This window comes from Aulonocara stuartgranti, assembly GCF_965226115.1.
Source record: "Aulonocara stuartgranti genome assembly, chromosome: 3".
NCBI classification, from domain to species: domain Eukaryota; kingdom Metazoa; phylum Chordata; class Actinopteri; order Cichliformes; family Cichlidae; genus Aulonocara; species Aulonocara stuartgranti.
In genome coordinates this window covers 36975485-36993888 of record NC_138941.1, presented here as the reverse complement: position 1 = coordinate 36993888, position 18404 = coordinate 36975485, and positions in this window count along the sequence as shown.

Here is an 18404-nt window from a genome sequence, read left to right as displayed (position 1 = left end):
GTGGCTATGTGTGAGCGCAGGAAGACAGGAAAGAAATGTGAATGTATTTTTAAGGTGTGTGTTGAGGAAGAATGTTTTAAAAGTGTCCGTGCGCATCCGTGTGTATAGAGGAATCAAAGTATACGCCAAATCACGCTCCGCTCAGAGGTTCTTAAACACACACAGCGAGCTACACTCACCTCTGCCAGTTTAGCTCACTGCGATAGTACGCTGGCAAGTAGTGCATGGAGGTGAACGTCGCGAGTTCGAGGCCTCGCCTTCCCACAACAAAGTTTTGACTGCTTGACTTGTTGCTGCGTGTGGAGCAAATGGACAAATCCTCGTGTATTTGACTTGCATTTCAGCAAGTCGGAGGAAATACAGCAAAAAGCGACCCTGCTCGCCGAACATACAACGAAGACACAGCCGCAACAGCCTCTCAACTCCATCGTACTGGAGCGCTCAGCAGCGGGGAACTTCACTTCACTTCATGAAAGGACAAATCATCATGTATTTGACTTGCATTACAGCAAGTTGGAGGAAATGCAGCAAAAAGCGACCCTGCTCGCCGAACATACAACGAAGACACGGCCGTAACAGCCTCTCAACTCGGTCGTGCTTAGCAGCGGGGAACTTCACTTCACTTCATGAAAAGACAGTATTAACATACCCGTAAAGAGTGAGGCTCAAAGCACAAAACGACACATAACGCACAGGAATAGCAGTGTGGAGCCATAGAACGAGGTGGAAACAGGCCAGCCTGGACGGCGCTCGACAAAAGCCCAATATTAACATACTTCAAACTTCACCAGATAGAAGACGTGCAAGGAGGAAGTCTCAGACCTACTCGGCTGCTACAAGCATTACACCCTCGGACAAACTCCACGAGATAGAAGACCTGCGAGGAGAAAGTCTTAAAGCTCACAGCAACCCAGTACTGTACTTCAACGAAAGAGCGTATTAACATCCTTCATTATTCACTAGACAGAAGTCCTGTGAGGAAGAAGTGTCAGAGCCGGCTTGAAAACAAATCCACTCAGCTCCTGCAAGCATTACACCCTCGGACAAACTGCTGGCAGCACAGCCTCACTGGTGTGAAACCACGATGTCATACCCAAACGCGTGGCTGAATCGATTCAGTGACAGCGCGCTGCGCGCTCTCATTGACATGAAGAATTTCCTCCACTGGCTGAGCAGCAGAGTTTTCTGCACCTGCGGGCAAATTCTGTATGCGGTCACGACCAGGCTTCCACCTCTGACTCTGACCATTCAGCTGCCTGGGATCACTTTCACGTTACAGAGAGATGGCCAAGTTCGAAGGATCACCGTCGACCTGCCCCCTGTGTGAAGGCTGAACGCAAAGACGCATGGAGTTGGACGTCCAAGCATTATCCGTGTGCTCGGTTTAAAAGAAGAGTTACCCACGAGAATTTGTCTGTTAAGTTTCAGAGTTTTCATAAAGTGATGACACAGATTAAAAATATACTCTCAACTGTAAGAAGGACATCTTTATTTATTATAGCACACACGCAGAAAACGTGTGCGTTATTGCAGAGAGTATATAACGCGAGGTGGAAATAGCGGATAAGATGCATTGTGATTGACATGTGATGCTCATGTATATGCTGGTGATCGTCAATAAAGCTTCTCTCTCTTGCGAATGAGTTCAAGTGAGAAAATGGATTGTGGCTATTGTGTGTTTATTTCCTCCACAGTTGTCCTCGGAGCAGTCTAGATATTCGCGCCAGAATTCCTGCGTATTTTCACCTCTGCTAACAGGTTATGGGCGCAGAGTAGCTAAGACTGCCTAGAGAAAGTGAAGTGTTTTGCCACCTAGGGCGCCACCGCTGCCCTGAGAAATGCTGGTGAGCCATTGAGCGAGGGGCAATGTGTAGCACTGGTTCGCAAGAAGTGCCAGGATCATGTCACACAAAGTGAATTTGCAATGACTTTTGCCGAATTCATTGGGAAACTATGGAGCTACGAGAGCACTGAGAGAGTGGGCGCCAGCACATCAGAGAACAGCGTGCACGACCGGCTTCAAAACCCGCGTGTGAAAATACAAACGAGCGAGTAGCCAGGAACACGAACATGTGTGTTCCCTTTAGTGCACAACTGTGTAATCCAGATGCGGACTAAAGGGACACAAGGCTAGAAGGTGGCGGAGCGAGTGTTAAAGCCACTGCTGGCGCTGATACTTTGTGGCTATGTGTGAGCGCAGGAAGACAGGAAAGAAATGTGAATGTATTTTTAAGGTGTGTGTTGAGGAAGAATGTTTTAAAAGTGTCCGTGCGCATCCGTGTGTATAGAGGAATCAAAGTATACGCCAAATCACGCTCCGCTCAGAGGTTCTTAAACACACACAGCGAGCTACACTCACCTCTGCCAGTTTAGCTCACTGCGATAGTACGCTGGCAAGTAGTGCATGGAGGTGAACGTTGCGAGTTCGAGGCCTCGCCTTCCCACAACAAAGTTTTGACTGCTTGACTTGTTGCTGCGTGTGGAGCAAATGGACAAATCCTCGTGTATTTGACTTGCATTTCAGCAAGTCGGAGGAAATACAGCAAAAAGCGACCCTGCTCGCCGAACATACAACGAAGACACAGCCGCAACAGCCTCTCAACTCCATCGTACTGGAGCGCTCAGCAGCGGGGAACTTCACTTCACTTCATGAAAAGACAAATCATCATGTATTTGACTTGCATTACAGCAAGTTGGAGGAAATGCAGCAAAAAGCGACCCTGCTCGCCGAACATACAACGAAGACACGGCCGTAACAGCCTCTCAACTCGGTCGTGCTTAGCAGCGGGGAACTTCACTTCACTTCATGAAAAGACAGTATTAACATACCCGTAAAGAGTGAGGCTCAAAGCACAAAACGACACATAACGCACAGGAATAGCAGTGTGGAGCCATAGAACGAGGTGGAAACAGGCCAGCCTGGACGGCGCTCGACAAAAGCCCAATATTAACATACTTCAAACTTCACCAGATAGAAGACGTGCAAGGAGGAAGTCTCAGACCTACTCGGCTGCTACAAGCATTACACCCTCGGACAAACTCCACGAGATAGAAGACCTGCGAGGAGAAAGTCTTAAAGCTCACAGCAACCCAGTACTGTACTTCAACTAAAGAGCGTATTAACATCCTTCATTATTCACTAGACAGAAGTCCTGTGAGGAAGAAGTGTCAGAGCCGGCTTGAAAACAAATCCACTCAGCTCCTGCAAGCATTACACCCTCGGACAAACTGCTGGCAGCACAGCCTCACTGGTGTGAAACCACGATGTCATACCCAAACGCGTGGCTGAATCGATTCAGTGACAGCGCGGTGCGCGCTCTCATTGACATGAAGAATTTCCTCCACTGGCTGAGCAGCAGAGTTTTCTGCACCTGCGGGCAAATTCTGTATGCGGTCACGACCAGGCTTCCACCTCTGACTCTGACCATTCAGCTGCCTGGGATCACTTTCACGTTACAGAGAGATGGCCAAGTTCGAAGGATCACCGTCGACCTGCCCCCTGTGTGAAGGCTGAACGCAAAGACGCATGGAGTTGGACGTCCAAGCATTATCCGTGTGCTCGGTTTAAAAGAAGAGTTACCCACGAGAATTTGTCTGTTAAGTTTCAGAGTTTTCATAAAGTGATGACACAGATTAAAAATATACTCTCAACTGTAAGAAGGACATCTTTATTTATTATAGCACACACGCAGAAAACGTGTGCGTTATTGCAGAGAGTATATAACGCGAGGTGGAAATAGCGGATAAGATGCATTGTGATTGACATGTGATGCTCATGTATATGCTGGTGATCGTCAATAAAGCTTCTCTCTCTTGCGAATGAGTTCAAGTGAGAAAATGGATTGTGGCTATTGTGTGTTTATTTCCTCCACAGTTGTCCTCGGAGCAGTCTAGATATTCGCGCCAGAATTCCTGCGTATTTTCACCTCTGCTAACAGGTTATGGGCGCAGAGTAGCTAAGACTGCCTAGAGAAAGTGAAGTGTTTTGCCACCTAGGGCGCCACCGCTGCCCTGAGAAATGCTGGTGAGCCATTGAGCGAGGGGCAATGTGTAGCACTGGTTCGCAAGAAGTGCCAGGATCATGTCACACAAAGTGAATTTGCAATGACTTTTGCCGAATTCATTGGGAAACTATGGAGCTACGAGAGCACTGAGAGAGTGGGCGCCAGCACATCAGAGAACAGCGTGCACGACCGGCTTCAAAACCCGCGTGTGAAAATACAAACGAGCGAGTAGCCAGGAACACGAACATGTGTGTTCCCTTTAGTGCACAACTGTGTAATCCAGATGCGGACTAAAGGGACACAAGGCTAGAAGGTGGCGGAGCGAGTGTTAAAGCCACTGCTGGCGCTGATACTTTGTGGCTATGTGTGAGCGCAGGAAGACAGGAAAGAAATGTGAATGTATTTTTAAGGTGTGTGTTGAGGAAGAATGTTTTAAAAGTGTCCGTGCGCATCCGTGTGTATAGAGGAATCAAAGTATACGCCAAATCACGCTCCGCTCAGAGGTTCTTAAACACACACAGCGAGCAGCACTCACCTCTGCCAGTTTAGCTCACTGCGATAGTACGCTGGCAAGTAGTGCATCGAGGTGAACGTCGCGAGTTCGAGGCCTCGCCTTCCCACAACAAAGTTTTGACTGCTTGACTTGTTGCTGCGTGTGGAGCAAATGGACAAATCCTCGTGTATTTGACTTGCATTTCAGCAAGTCGGAGGAAATACAGCAAAAAGCGACCCTGCTCGCCGAACATACAACGAAGACACAGCCGCAACAGCCTCTCAACTCCATCGTACTGGAGCGCTCAGCAGCGGGGAACTTCACTTCACTTCATGAAAAGACAAATGGACAAATCATCATGTATTTGACTTGCATTACAGCAAGTTGGAGGAAATGCAGCAAAAAGCGACCCTGCTCGCCGAACATACAACGAAGACACGGCCGTAACAGCCTCTCAACTCGGTCGTGCTTAGCAGCGGGGAACTTCACTTCACTTCATGAAAAGACAGTATTAACATACCCGTAAAGAGTGAGGCTCAAAGCACAAAACGACACATAACGCACAGGAATAGCAGTGTGGAGCCATAGAACGAGGTGGAAACAGGCCAGCCTGGACGGCGCTCGACAAAAGCCCAATATTAACATACTTCAAACTTCACCAGATAGAAGACGTGCAAGGAGGAAGTCTCAGACCTACTCGGCTGCTACAAGCATTACACCCTCGGACAAACTCCACGAGATAGAAGACCTGCGAGGAGAAAGTCTTAAAGCTCACAGCAACCCAGTACTGTACTTCAACGAAAGAGCGTATTAACATCCTTCATTATTCACTAGACAGAAGTCCTGTGAGGAAGAAGTGTCAGAGCCGGCTTGAAAACAAATCCACTCAGCTCCTGCAAGCATTACACCCTCGGACAAACTGCTGGCAGCACAGCCTCACTGGTGTGAAACCACGATGTCATACCCAAACGCGTGGCTGAATCGATTCAGTGACAGCGCGCTGCGCGCTCTCATTGACATGAAGAATTTCCTCCACTGGCTGAGCAGCAGAGTTTTCTGCACCTGCGGGCAAATTCTGTATGCGGTCACGACCAGGCTTCCACCTCTGACTCTGACCATTCAGCTGCCTGGGATCACTTTCACGTTACAGAGAGATGGCCAAGTTCGAAGGATCACCGTCGACCTGCCCCCTGTGTGAAGGCTGAACGCAAAGACGCATGGAGTTGGACGTCCAAGCATTATCCGTGTGCTCGGTTTAAAAGAAGAGTTACCCACGAGAATTTGTCTGTTAAGTTTCAGAGTTTTCATAAAGTGATGACACAGATTAAAAATATACTCTCAACTGTAAGAAGGACATCTTTATTTATTATAGCACACACGCAGAAAACGTGTGCGTTATTGCAGAGAGTATATAACGCGAGGTGGAAATAGCGGATAAGATGCATTGTGATTGACATGTGATGCTCATGTATATGCTGGTGATCGTCAATAAAGCTTCTCTCTCTTGCGAATGAGTTCAAGTGAGAAAATGGATTGTGGCTATTGTGTGTTTATTTCCTCCACAGTTGTCCTCGGAGCAGTCTAGATATTCGCGCCAGAATTCCTGCGTATTTTCACCTCTGCTAACAGGTTATGGGCGCAGAGTAGCTAAGACTGCCTAGAGAAAGTGAAGTGTTTTGCCACCTAGGGCGCCACCGCTGCCCTGAGAAATGCTGGTGAGCCATTGAGCGAGGGGCAATGTGTAGCACTGGTTCGCAAGAAGTGCCAGGATCATGTCACACAAAGTGAATTTGCAATGACTTTTGCCGAATTCATTGGGAAACTATGGAGCTACGAGAGCACTGAGAGAGTGGGCGCCAGCACATCAGAGAACAGCGTGCACGACCGGCTTCAAAACCCGCGTGTGAAAATACAAACGAGCGAGTAGCCAGGAACACGAACATGTGTGTTCCCTTTAGTGCACAACTGTGTAATCCAGATGCGGACTAAAGGGACACAAGGCTAGAAGGTGGCGGAGCGAGTGTTAAAGCCACTGCTGGCGCTGATACTTTGTGGCTATGTGTGAGCGCAGGAAGACAGGAAAGAAATGTGAATGTATTTTTAAGGTGTGTGTTGAGGAAGAATGTTTTAAAAGTGTCCGTGCGCATCCGTGTGTATAGAGGAATCAAAGTATACGCCAAATCACGCTCCGCTCAGAGGTTCTTAAACACACACAGCGAGCAGCACTCACCTCTGCCAGTTTAGCTCACTGCGATAGTACGCTGGCAAGTAGTGCATGGAGGTGAACGTCGCGAGTTCGAGGCCTCGCCTTCCCACAACAAAGTTTTGACTGCTTGACTTGTTGCTGCGTGTGGAGCAAATGGACAAATCCTCGTGTATTTGACTTGCATTTCAGCAAGTCGGAGGAAATACAGCAAAAAGCGACCCTGCTCGCCGAACATACAACGAAGACACAGCCGCAACAGCCTCTCAACTCCATCGTACTGGAGCGCTCAGCAGCGGGGAACTTCACTTCACTTCATGAAAAGACAAATGGACAAATCATCATGTATTTGACTTGCATTACAGCAAGTCGGAGGAAATACAGCAAAAAGCGACCCTGCTCGCCGAACATACAACGAAGACACGGCCGTAACAGCCTCTCAACTCGGTCGTGCTTAGCAGCGGGGAACTTCACTTCACTTCATGAAAAGACAGTATTAACATACCCGTAAAGAGTGAGGCTCAAAGCACAAAACGACACATAACGCACAGGAATAGCAGTGTGGAGCCATAGAACGAGGTGGAAACAGGCCAGCCTGGACGGCGCTCGACAAAAGCCCAATATTAACATACTTCAAACTTCACCAGATAGAAGACGTGCAAGGAGGAAGTCTCAGACCTACTCGGCTGCTACAAGCATTACACCCTCGGACAAACTCCACGAGATAGAAGACCTGCGAGGAGAAAGTCTTAAAGCTCACAGCAACCCAGTACTGTACTTCAACTAAAGAGCGTATTAACATCCTTCATTATTCACTAGACAGAAGTCCTGTGAGGAAGAAGTGTCAGAGCCGGCTTGAAAACAAATCCACTCAGCTCCTGCAAGCATTACACCCTCGGACAAACTGCTGGCAGCACAGCCTCACTGGTGTGAAACCACGATGTCATACCCAAACGCGTGGCTGAATCGATTCAGTGACAGCGCGGTGCGCGCTCTCATTGACATGAAGAATTTCCTCCACTGGCTGAGCAGCAGAGTTTTCTGCACCTGCGGGCAAATTCTGTATGCGGTCACGACCAGGCTTCCACCTCTGACTCTGACCATTCAGCTGCCTGGGATCACTTTCACGTTACAGAGAGATGGCCAAGTTCGAAGGATCACCGTCGACCTGCCCCCTGTGTGAAGGCTGAACGCAAAGACGCATGGAGTTGGACGTCCAAGCATTATCCGTGTGCTCGGTTTAAAAGAAGAGTTACCCACGAGAATTTGTCTGTTAAGTTTCAGAGTTTTCATAAAGTGATGACACAGATTAAAAATATACTCTCAACTGTAAGAAGGACATCTTTATTTATTATAGCACACACGCAGAAAACGTGTGCGTTATTGCAGAGAGTATATAACGCGAGGTGGAAATAGCGGATAAGATGCATTGTGATTGACATGTGATGCTCATGTATATGCTGGTGATCGTCAATAAAGCTTCTCTCTCTTGCGAATGAGTTCAAGTGAGAAAATGGATTGTGGCTATTGTGTGTTTATTTCCTCCACAGTTGTCCTCGGAGCAGTCTAGATATTCGCGCCAGAATTCCTGCGTATTTTCACCTCTGCTAACAGGTTATGGGCGCAGAGTAGCTAAGACTGCCTAGAGAAAGTGAAGTGTTTTGCCACCTAGGGCGCCACCGCTGCCCTGAGAAATGCTGGTGAGCCATTGAGCGAGGGGCAATGTGTAGCACTGGTTCGCAAGAAGTGCCAGGATCATGTCACACAAAGTGAATTTGCAATGACTTTTGCCGAATTCATTGGGAAACTATGGAGCTACGAGAGCACTGAGAGAGTGGGCGCCAGCACATCAGAGAACAGCGTGCACGACCGGCTTCAAAACCCGCGTGTGAAAATACAAACGAGCGAGTAGCCAGGAACACGAACATGTGTGTTCCCTTTAGTGCACAACTGTGTAATCCAGATGCGGACTAAAGGGACACAAGGCTAGAAGGTGGCGGAGCGAGTGTTAAAGCCACTGCTGGCGCTGATACTTTGTGGCTATGTGTGAGCGCAGGAAGACAGGAAAGAAATGTGAATGTATTTTTAAGGTGTGTGTTGAGGAAGAATGTTTTAAAAGTGTCCGTGCGCATCCGTGTGTATAGAGGAATCAAAGTATACGCCAAATCACGCTCCGCTCAGAGGTTCTTAAACACACACAGCGAGCAGCACTCACCTCTGCCAGTTTAGCTCACTGCGATAGTACGCTGGCAAGTAGTGCATCGAGGTGAACGTCGCGAGTTCGAGGCCTCGCCTTCCCACAACAAAGTTTTGACTGCTTGACTTGTTGCTGCGTGTGGAGCAAATGGACAAATCCTCGTGTATTTGACTTGCATTTCAGCAAGTCGGAGGAAATACAGCAAAAAGCGACCCTGCTCGCCGAACATACAACGAAGACACAGCCGCAACAGCCTCTCAACTCCATCGTACTGGAGCGCTCAGCAGCGGGGAACTTCACTTCACTTCATGAAAAGACAAATGGACAAATCATGATGTATTTGACTTGCATTACAGCAAGTTGGAGGAAATGCAGCAAAAAGCGACCCTGCTCGCCGAACATACAACGAAGACACGGCCGTAACAGCCTCTCAACTCGGTCGTGCTTAGCAGCGGGGAACTTCACTTCACTTCATGAAAAGACAGTATTAACATACCCGTAAAGAGTGAGGCTCAAAGCACAAAACGACACATAACGCACAGGAATAGCAGTGTGGAGCCATAGAACGAGGTGGAAACAGGCCAGCCTGGACGGCGCTCGACAAAAGCCCAATATTAACATACTTCAAACTTCACCAGATAGAAGACGTGCAAGGAGGAAGTCTCAGACCTACTCGGCTGCTACAAGCATTACACCCTCGGACAAACTCCACGAGATAGAAGACCTGCGAGGAGAAAGTCTTAAAGCTCACAGCAACCCAGTACTGTACTTCAACGAAAGAGCGTATTAACATCCTTCATTATTCACTAGACAGAAGTCCTGTGAGGAAGAAGTGTCAGAGCCGGCTTGAAAACAAATCCACTCAGCTCCTGCAAGCATTACACCCTCGGACAAACTGCTGGCAGCACAGCCTCACTGGTGTGAAACCACGATGTCATACCCAAACGCGTGGCTGAATCGATTCAGTGACAGCGCGCTGCGCGCTCTCATTGACATGAAGAATTTCCTCCACTGGCTGAGCAGCAGAGTTTTCTGCACCTGCGGGCAAATTCTGTATGCGGTCACGACCAGGCTTCCACCTCTGACTCTGACCATTCAGCTGCCTGGGATCACTTTCACGTTACAGAGAGATGGCCAAGTTCGAAGGATCACCGTCGACCTGCCCCCTGTGTGAAGGCTGAACGCAAAGACGCATGGAGTTGGACGTCCAAGCATTATCCGTGTGCTCGGTTTAAAAGAAGAGTTACCCACGAGAATTTGTCTGTTAAGTTTCAGAGTTTTCATAAAGTGATGACACAGATTAAAAATATACTCTCAACTGTAAGAAGGACATCTTTATTTATTATAGCACACACGCAGAAAACGTGTGCGTTATTGCAGAGAGTATATAACGCGAGGTGGAAATAGCGGATAAGATGCATTGTGATTGACATGTGATGCTCATGTATATGCTGGTGATCGTCAATAAAGCTTCTCTCTCTTGCGAATGAGTTCAAGTGAGAAAATGGATTGTGGCTATTGTGTGTTTATTTCCTCCACAGTTGTCCTCGGAGCAGTCTAGATATTCGCGCCAGAATTCCTGCGTATTTTCACCTCTGCTAACAGGTTATGGGCGCAGAGTAGCTAAGACTGCCTAGAGAAAGTGAAGTGTTTTGCCACCTAGGGCGCCACCGCTGCCCTGAGAAATGCTGGTGAGCCATTGAGCGAGGGGCAATGTGTAGCACTGGTTCGCAAGAAGTGCCAGGATCATGTCACACAAAGTGAATTTGCAATGACTTTTGCCGAATTCATTGGGAAACTATGGAGCTACGAGAGCACTGAGAGAGTGGGCGCCAGCACATCAGAGAACAGCGTGCACGACCGGCTTCAAAACCCGCGTGTGAAAATACAAACGAGCGAGTAGCCAGGAACACGAACATGTGTGTTCCCTTTAGTGCACAACTGTGTAATCCAGATGCGGACTAAAGGGACACAAGGCTAGAAGGTGGCGGAGCGAGTGTTAAAGCCACTGCTGGCGCTGATACTTTGTGGCTATGTGTGAGCGCAGGAAGACAGGAAAGAAATGTGAATGTATTTTTAAGGTGTGTGTTGAGGAAGAATGTTTTAAAAGTGTCCGTGCGCATCCGTGTGTATAGAGGAATCAAAGTATACGCCAAATCACGCTCCGCTCAGAGGTTCTTAAACACACACAGCGAGCTACACTCACCTCTGCCAGTTTAGCTCACTGCGATAGTACGCTGGCAAGTAGTGCATGGAGGTGAACGTTGCGAGTTCGAGGCCTCGCCTTCCCACAACAAAGTTTTGACTGCTTGACTTGTTGCTGCGTGTGGAGCAAATGGACAAATCCTCGTGTATTTGACTTGCATTTCAGCAAGTCGGAGGAAATACAGCAAAAAGCGACCCTGCTCGCCGAACATACAACGAAGACACAGCCGCAACAGCCTCTCAACTCCATCGTACTGGAGCGCTCAGCAGCGGGGAACTTCACTTCACTTCATGAAAAGACAAATGGACAAATCATGATGTATTTGACTTGCATTACAGCAAGTTGGAGGAAATGCAGCAAAAAGCGACCCTGCTCGCCGAACATACAACGAAGACACGGCCGTAACAGCCTCTCAACTCGGTCGTGCTTAGCAGCGGGGAACTTCACTTCACTTCATGAAAAGACAGTATTAACATACCCGTAAAGAGTGAGGCTCAAAGCACAAAACGACACATAACGCACAGGAATAGCAGTGTGGAGCCATAGAACGAGGTGGAAACAGGCCAGCCTGGACGGCGCTCGACAAAAGCCCAATATTAACATACTTCAAACTTCACCAGATAGAAGACGTGCAAGGAGGAAGTCTCAGACCTACTCGGCTGCTACAAGCATTACACCCTCGGACAAACTCCACGAGATAGAAGACCTGCGAGGAGAAAGTCTTAAAGCTCACAGCAACCCAGTACTGTACTTCAACTAAAGAGCGTATTAACATCCTTCATTATTCACTAGACAGAAGTCCTGTGAGGAAGAAGTGTCAGAGCCGGCTTGAAAACAAATCCACTCAGCTCCTGCAAGCATTACACCCTCGGACAAACTGCTGGCAGCACAGCCTCACTGGTGTGAAACCACGATGTCATACCCAAACGCGTGGCTGAATCGATTCAGTGACAGCGCGGTGCGCGCTCTCATTGACATGAAGAATTTCCTCCACTGGCTGAGCAGCAGAGTTTTCTGCACCTGCGGGCAAATTCTGTATGCGGTCACGACCAGGCTTCCACCTCTGACTCTGACCATTCAGCTGCCTGGGATCACTTTCACGTTACAGAGAGATGGCCAAGTTCGAAGGATCACCGTCGACCTGCCCCCTGTGTGAAGGCTGAACGCAAAGACGCATGGAGTTGGACGTCCAAGCATTATCCGTGTGCTCGGTTTAAAAGAAGAGTTACCCACGAGAATTTGTCTGTTAAGTTTCAGAGTTTTCATAAAGTGATGACACAGATTAAAAATATACTCTCAACTGTAAGAAGGACATCTTTATTTATTATAGCACACACGCAGAAAACGTGTGCGTTATTGCAGAGAGTATATAACGCGAGGTGGAAATAGCGGATAAGATGCATTGTGATTGACATGTGATGCTCATGTATATGCTGGTGATCGTCAATAAAGCTTCTCTCTCTTGCGAATGAGTTCAAGTGAGAAAATGGATTGTGGCTATTGTGTGTTTATTTCCTCCACAGTTGTCCTCGGAGCAGTCTAGATATTCGCGCCAGAATTCCTGCGTATTTTCACCTCTGCTAACAGGTTATGGGCGCAGAGTAGCTAAGACTGCCTAGAGAAAGTGAAGTGTTTTGCCACCTAGGGCGCCACCGCTGCCCTGAGAAATGCTGGTGAGCCATTGAGCGAGGGGCAATGTGTAGCACTGGTTCGCAAGAAGTGCCAGGATCATGTCACACAAAGTGAATTTGCAATGACTTTTGCCGAATTCATTGGGAAACTATGGAGCTACGAGAGCACTGAGAGAGTGGGCGCCAGCACATCAGAGAACAGCGTGCACGACCGGCTTCAAAACCCGCGTGTGAAAATACAAACGAGCGAGTAGCCAGGAACACGAACATGTGTGTTCCCTTTAGTGCACAACTGTGTAATCCAGATGCGGACTAAAGGGACACAAGGCTAGAAGGTGGCGGAGCGAGTGTTAAAGCCACTGCTGGCGCTGATACTTTGTGGCTATGTGTGAGCGCAGGAAGACAGGAAAGAAATGTGAATGTATTTTTAAGGTGTGTGTTGAGGAAGAATGTTTTAAAAGTGTCCGTGCGCATCCGTGTGTATAGAGGAATCAAAGTATACGCCAAATCACGCTCCGCTCAGAGGTTCTTAAACACACACAGCGAGCAGCACTCACCTCTGCCAGTTTAGCTCACTGCGATAGTACGCTGGCAAGTAGTGCATCGAGGTGAACGTCGCGAGTTCGAGGCCTCGCCTTCCCACAACAAAGTTTTGACTGCTTGACTTGTTGCTGCGTGTGGAGCAAATGGACAAATCCTCGTGTATTTGACTTGCATTTCAGCAAGTCGGAGGAAATACAGCAAAAAGCGACCCTGCTCGCCGAACATACAACGAAGACACAGCCGCAACAGCCTCTCAACTCCATCGTACTGGAGCGCTCAGCAGCGGGGAACTTCACTTCACTTCATGAAAAGACAAATGGACAAATCATGATGTATTTGACTTGCATTACAGCAAGTTGGAGGAAATGCAGCAAAAAGCGACCCTGCTCGCCGAACATACAACGAAGACACGGCCGTGCTTAGCAGCGGGGAACTTCACTTCACTTCATGAAAAGACAGTATTAACATACCCGTAAAGAGTGAGGCTCAAAGCACAAAACGACACATAACGCACAGGAATAGCAGTGTGGAGCCATAGAACGAGGTGGAAACAGGCCAGCCTGGACGGCGCTCGACAAAAGCCCAATATTAACATACTTCAAACTTCACCAGATAGAAGACGTGCAAGGAGGAAGTCTCAGACCTACTCGGCTGCTACAAGCATTACACCCTCGGACAAACTCCACGAGATAGAAGACCTGCGAGGAGAAAGTCTTAAAGCTCACAGCAACCCAGTACTGTACTTCAACGAAAGAGCGTATTAACATCCTTCATTATTCACTAGACAGAAGTCCTGTGAGGAAGAAGTGTCAGAGCCGGCTTGAAAACAAATCCACTCAGCTCCTGCAAGCATTACACCCTCGGACAAACTGCTGGCAGCACAGCCTCACTGGTGTGAAACCACGATGTCATACCCAAACGCGTGGCTGAATCGATTCAGTGACAGCGCGCTGCGCGCTCTCATTGACATGAAGAATTTCCTCCACTGGCTGAGCAGCAGAGTTTTCTGCACCTGCGGGCAAATTCTGTATGCGGTCACGACCAGGCTTCCACCTCTGACTCTGACCATTCAGCTGCCTGGGATCACTTTCACGTTACAGAGAGATGGCCAAGTTCGAAGGATCACCGTCGACCTGCCCCCTGTGTGAAGGCTGAACGCAAAGACGCATGGAGTTGGACGTCCAAGCATTATCCGTGTGCTCGGTTTAAAAGAAGAGTTACCCACGAGAATTTGTCTGTTAAGTTTCAGAGTTTTCATAAAGTGATGACACAGATTAAAAATATACTCTCAACTGTAAGAAGGACATCTTTATTTATTATAGCACACACGCAGAAAACGTGTGCGTTATTGCAGAGAGTATATAACGCGAGGTGGAAATAGCGGATAAGATGCATTGTGATTGACATGTGATGCTCATGTATATGCTGGTGATCGTCAATAAAGCTTCTCTCTCTTGCGAATGAGTTCAAGTGAGAAAATGGATTGTGGCTATTGTGTGTTTATTTCCTCCACAGTTGTCCTCGGAGCAGTCTAGATATTCGCGCCAGAATTCCTGCGTATTTTCACCTCTGCTAACAGGTTATGGGCGCAGAGTAGCTAAGACTGCCTAGAGAAAGTGAAGTGTTTTGCCACCTAGGGCGCCACCGCTGCCCTGAGAAATGCTGGTGAGCCATTGAGCGAGGGGCAATGTGTAGCACTGGTTCGCAAGAAGTGCCAGGATCATGTCACACAAAGTGAATTTGCAATGACTTTTGCCGAATTCATTGGGAAACTATGGAGCTACGAGAGCACTGAGAGAGTGGGCGCCAGCACATCAGAGAACAGCGTGCACGACCGGCTTCAAAACCCGCGTGTGAAAATACAAACGAGCGAGTAGCCAGGAACACGAACATGTGTGTTCCCTTTAGTGCACAACTGTGTAATCCAGATGCGGACTAAAGGGACACAAGGCTAGAAGGTGGCGGAGCGAGTGTTAAAGCCACTGCTGGCGCTGATACTTTGTGGCTATGTGTGAGCGCAGGAAGACAGGAAAGAAATGTGAATGTATTTTTAAGGTGTGTGTTGAGGAAGAATGTTTTAAAAGTGTCCGTGCGCATCCGTGTGTATAGAGGAATCAAAGTATACGCCAAATCACGCTCCGCTCAGAGGTTCTTAAACACACACAGCGAGCTACACTCACCTCTGCCAGTGTAGCTCACTGCGATAGTACGCTGGCAAGTAGTGCATGGAGGTGAACGTTGCGAGTTCGAGGCCTCGCCTTCCCACAACAAAGTTTTGACTGCTTGACTTGTTGCTGCGTGTGGAGCAAATGGACAAATCCTCGTGTATTTGACTTGCATTTCAGCAAGTCGGAGGAAATACAGCAAAAAGCGACCCTGCTCGCCGAACATACAACGAAGACACAGCCGCAACAGCCTCTCAACTCCATCGTACTGGAGCGCTCAGCAGCGGGGAACTTCACTTCACTTCATGAAAGGACAAATCCTCGTGTATTTGACTTGCATTTCAGCAAGTCGGAGGAAATACAGCAAAAAGCGACCCTGCTCGCCGAACATACAACGAAGACACAGCCGCAACAGCCTCTCAACTCCATCGTACTGGAGCGCTCAGCAGCGGGGAACTTCACTTCATGAAAAGACAAATGGACAAATCATGATGTATTTGACTTGCATTACAGCAAGTTGGAGGAAATGCAGCAAAAAGCGACCCTGCTCGCCGAACATACAACGAAGACACGGCCGTAACAGCCTCTCAACTCGGTCGTGCTTAGCAGCGGGGAACTTCACTTCACTTCATGAAAAGACAGTATTAACATACCCGTAAAGAGTGAGGCTCAAAGCACAAAACGACACATAACGCACAGGAATAGCAGTGTGGAGCCATAGAACGAGGTGGAAACAGGCCAGCCTGGACGGCGCTCGACAAAAGCCCAATATTAACATACTTCAAACTTCACCAGATAGAAGACGTGCAAGGAGGAAGTCTCAGACCTACTCGGCTGCTACAAGCATTACACCCTCGGACAAACTCCACGAGATAGAAGACCTGCGAGGAGAAAGTCTTAAAGCTCACAGCAACCCAGTACTGTACTTCAACTAAAGAGCGTATTAACATCCTTCATTATTCACTAGACAGAAGTCCTGTGAGGAAGAAGTGTCAGAGCCGGCTTGAAAACAAATCCACTCAGCTCCTGCAAGCATTACACCCTCGGACAAACTGCTGGCAGCACAGCCTCACTGGTGTGAAACCACGATGTCATACCCAAACGCGTGGCTGAATCGATTCAGTGACAGCGCGGTGCGCGCTCTCATTGACATGAAGAATTTCCTCCACTGGCTGAGCAGCAGAGTTTTCTGCACCTGTGGGCAAATTCTGTATGCGGTCACGACCAGGCTTCCACCTCTGACTCTGACCATTCAGCTGCCTGGGATCACTTTCACGTTACAGAGAGATGGCCAAGTTCGAAGGATCACCGTCGACCTGCCCCCTGTGTGAAGGCTGAACGCAAAGACGCATGGAGTTGGACGTCCAAGCATTATCCGTGTGCTCGGTTTAAAAGAAGAGTTACCCACGAGAATTTGTCTGTTAAGTTTCAGAGTTTTCATAAAGTGATGACACAGATTAAAAATATACTCTCAACTGTAAGAAGGACATCTTTATTTATTATAGCACACACGCAGAAAACGTGTGCGTTATTGCAGAGAGTATATAACGCGAGGTGGAAATAGCGGATAAGATGCATTGTGATTGACATGTGATGCTCATGTATATGCTGGTGATCGTCAATAAAGCTTCTCTCTCTTGCGAATGAGTTCAAGTGAGAAAATGGATTGTGGCTATTGTGTGTTTATTTCCTCCACAGTTGTCCTCGGAGCAGTCTAGATATTCGCGCCAGAATTCCTGCGTATTTTCACCTCTGCTAACAGGTTATGGGCGCAGAGTAGCTAAGACTGCCTAGAGAAAGTGAAGTGTTTTGCCACCTAGGGCGCCACCGCTGCCCTGAGAAATGCTGGTGAGCCATTGAGCGAGGGGCAATGTGTAGCACTGGTTCGCAAGAAGTGCCAGGATCATGTCACACAAAGTGAATTTGCAATGACTTTTGCCGAATTCATTGGGAAACTATGGAGCTACGAGAGCACTGAGAGAGTGGGCGCCAGCACATCAGAGAACAGCGTGCACGACCGGCTTCAAAACCCGCGTGTGAAAATACAAACGAGCGAGTAGCCAGGAACACGAACATGTGTGTTCCCTTTAGTGCACAACTGTGTAATCCAGATGCGGACTAAAGGGACACAAGGCTAGAAGGTGGCGGAGCGAGTGTTAAAGCCACTGCTGGCGCTGATACTTTGTGGCTATGTGTGAGCGCAGGAAGACAGGAAAGAAATGTGAATGTATTTTTAAGGTGTGTGTTGAGGAAGAATGTTTTAAAAGTGTCCGTGCGCATCCGTGTGTATAGAGGAATCAAAGTATACGCCAAATCACGCTCCGCTCAGAGGTTCTTAAACACACACAGCGAGCTACACTCACCTCTGCCAGTGTAGCTCACTGCGATAGTACGCTGGCAAGTAGTGCATGGAGGTGAACGTTGCGAGTTCGAGGCCTCGCCTTCCCACAACAAAGTTTTGACTGCTTGACTTGTTGCTGCGTGTGGAGCAAATGGACAAATCCTCGTGTATTTGACTTGCATTTCAGCAAGTCGGAGGAAATACAGCAAAAAGCGACCCTGCTCGCCGAACATACAACGAAGACACAGCCGCAACAGCCTCTCAACTCCATCGTACTGGAGCGCTCAGCAGCGGGGAACTTCACTTCACTTCATGAAAAGACAGTATTAACATACCCGTAAAGAGTGAGGCTCAAAGCACAAAACGACACATAACGCACAGGAATAGCAGTGTGGAGCCATAGAACGAGGTGGAAACAGGCCAGCCTGGACGGCGCTCGACAAAAGCCCAATATTAACATACTTCAAACTTCACCAGATAGAAGACGTGCAAGGAGGATGTCTCAGATCTACTCGGCTGCTACAAGCATTACACCCTCGGACAAACTCCACGAGATAGAAGACCTGCGAGGAGAAAGTCTTAAAGCTCACAGCAACCCAGTACTGTACTTCAACTAAAGAG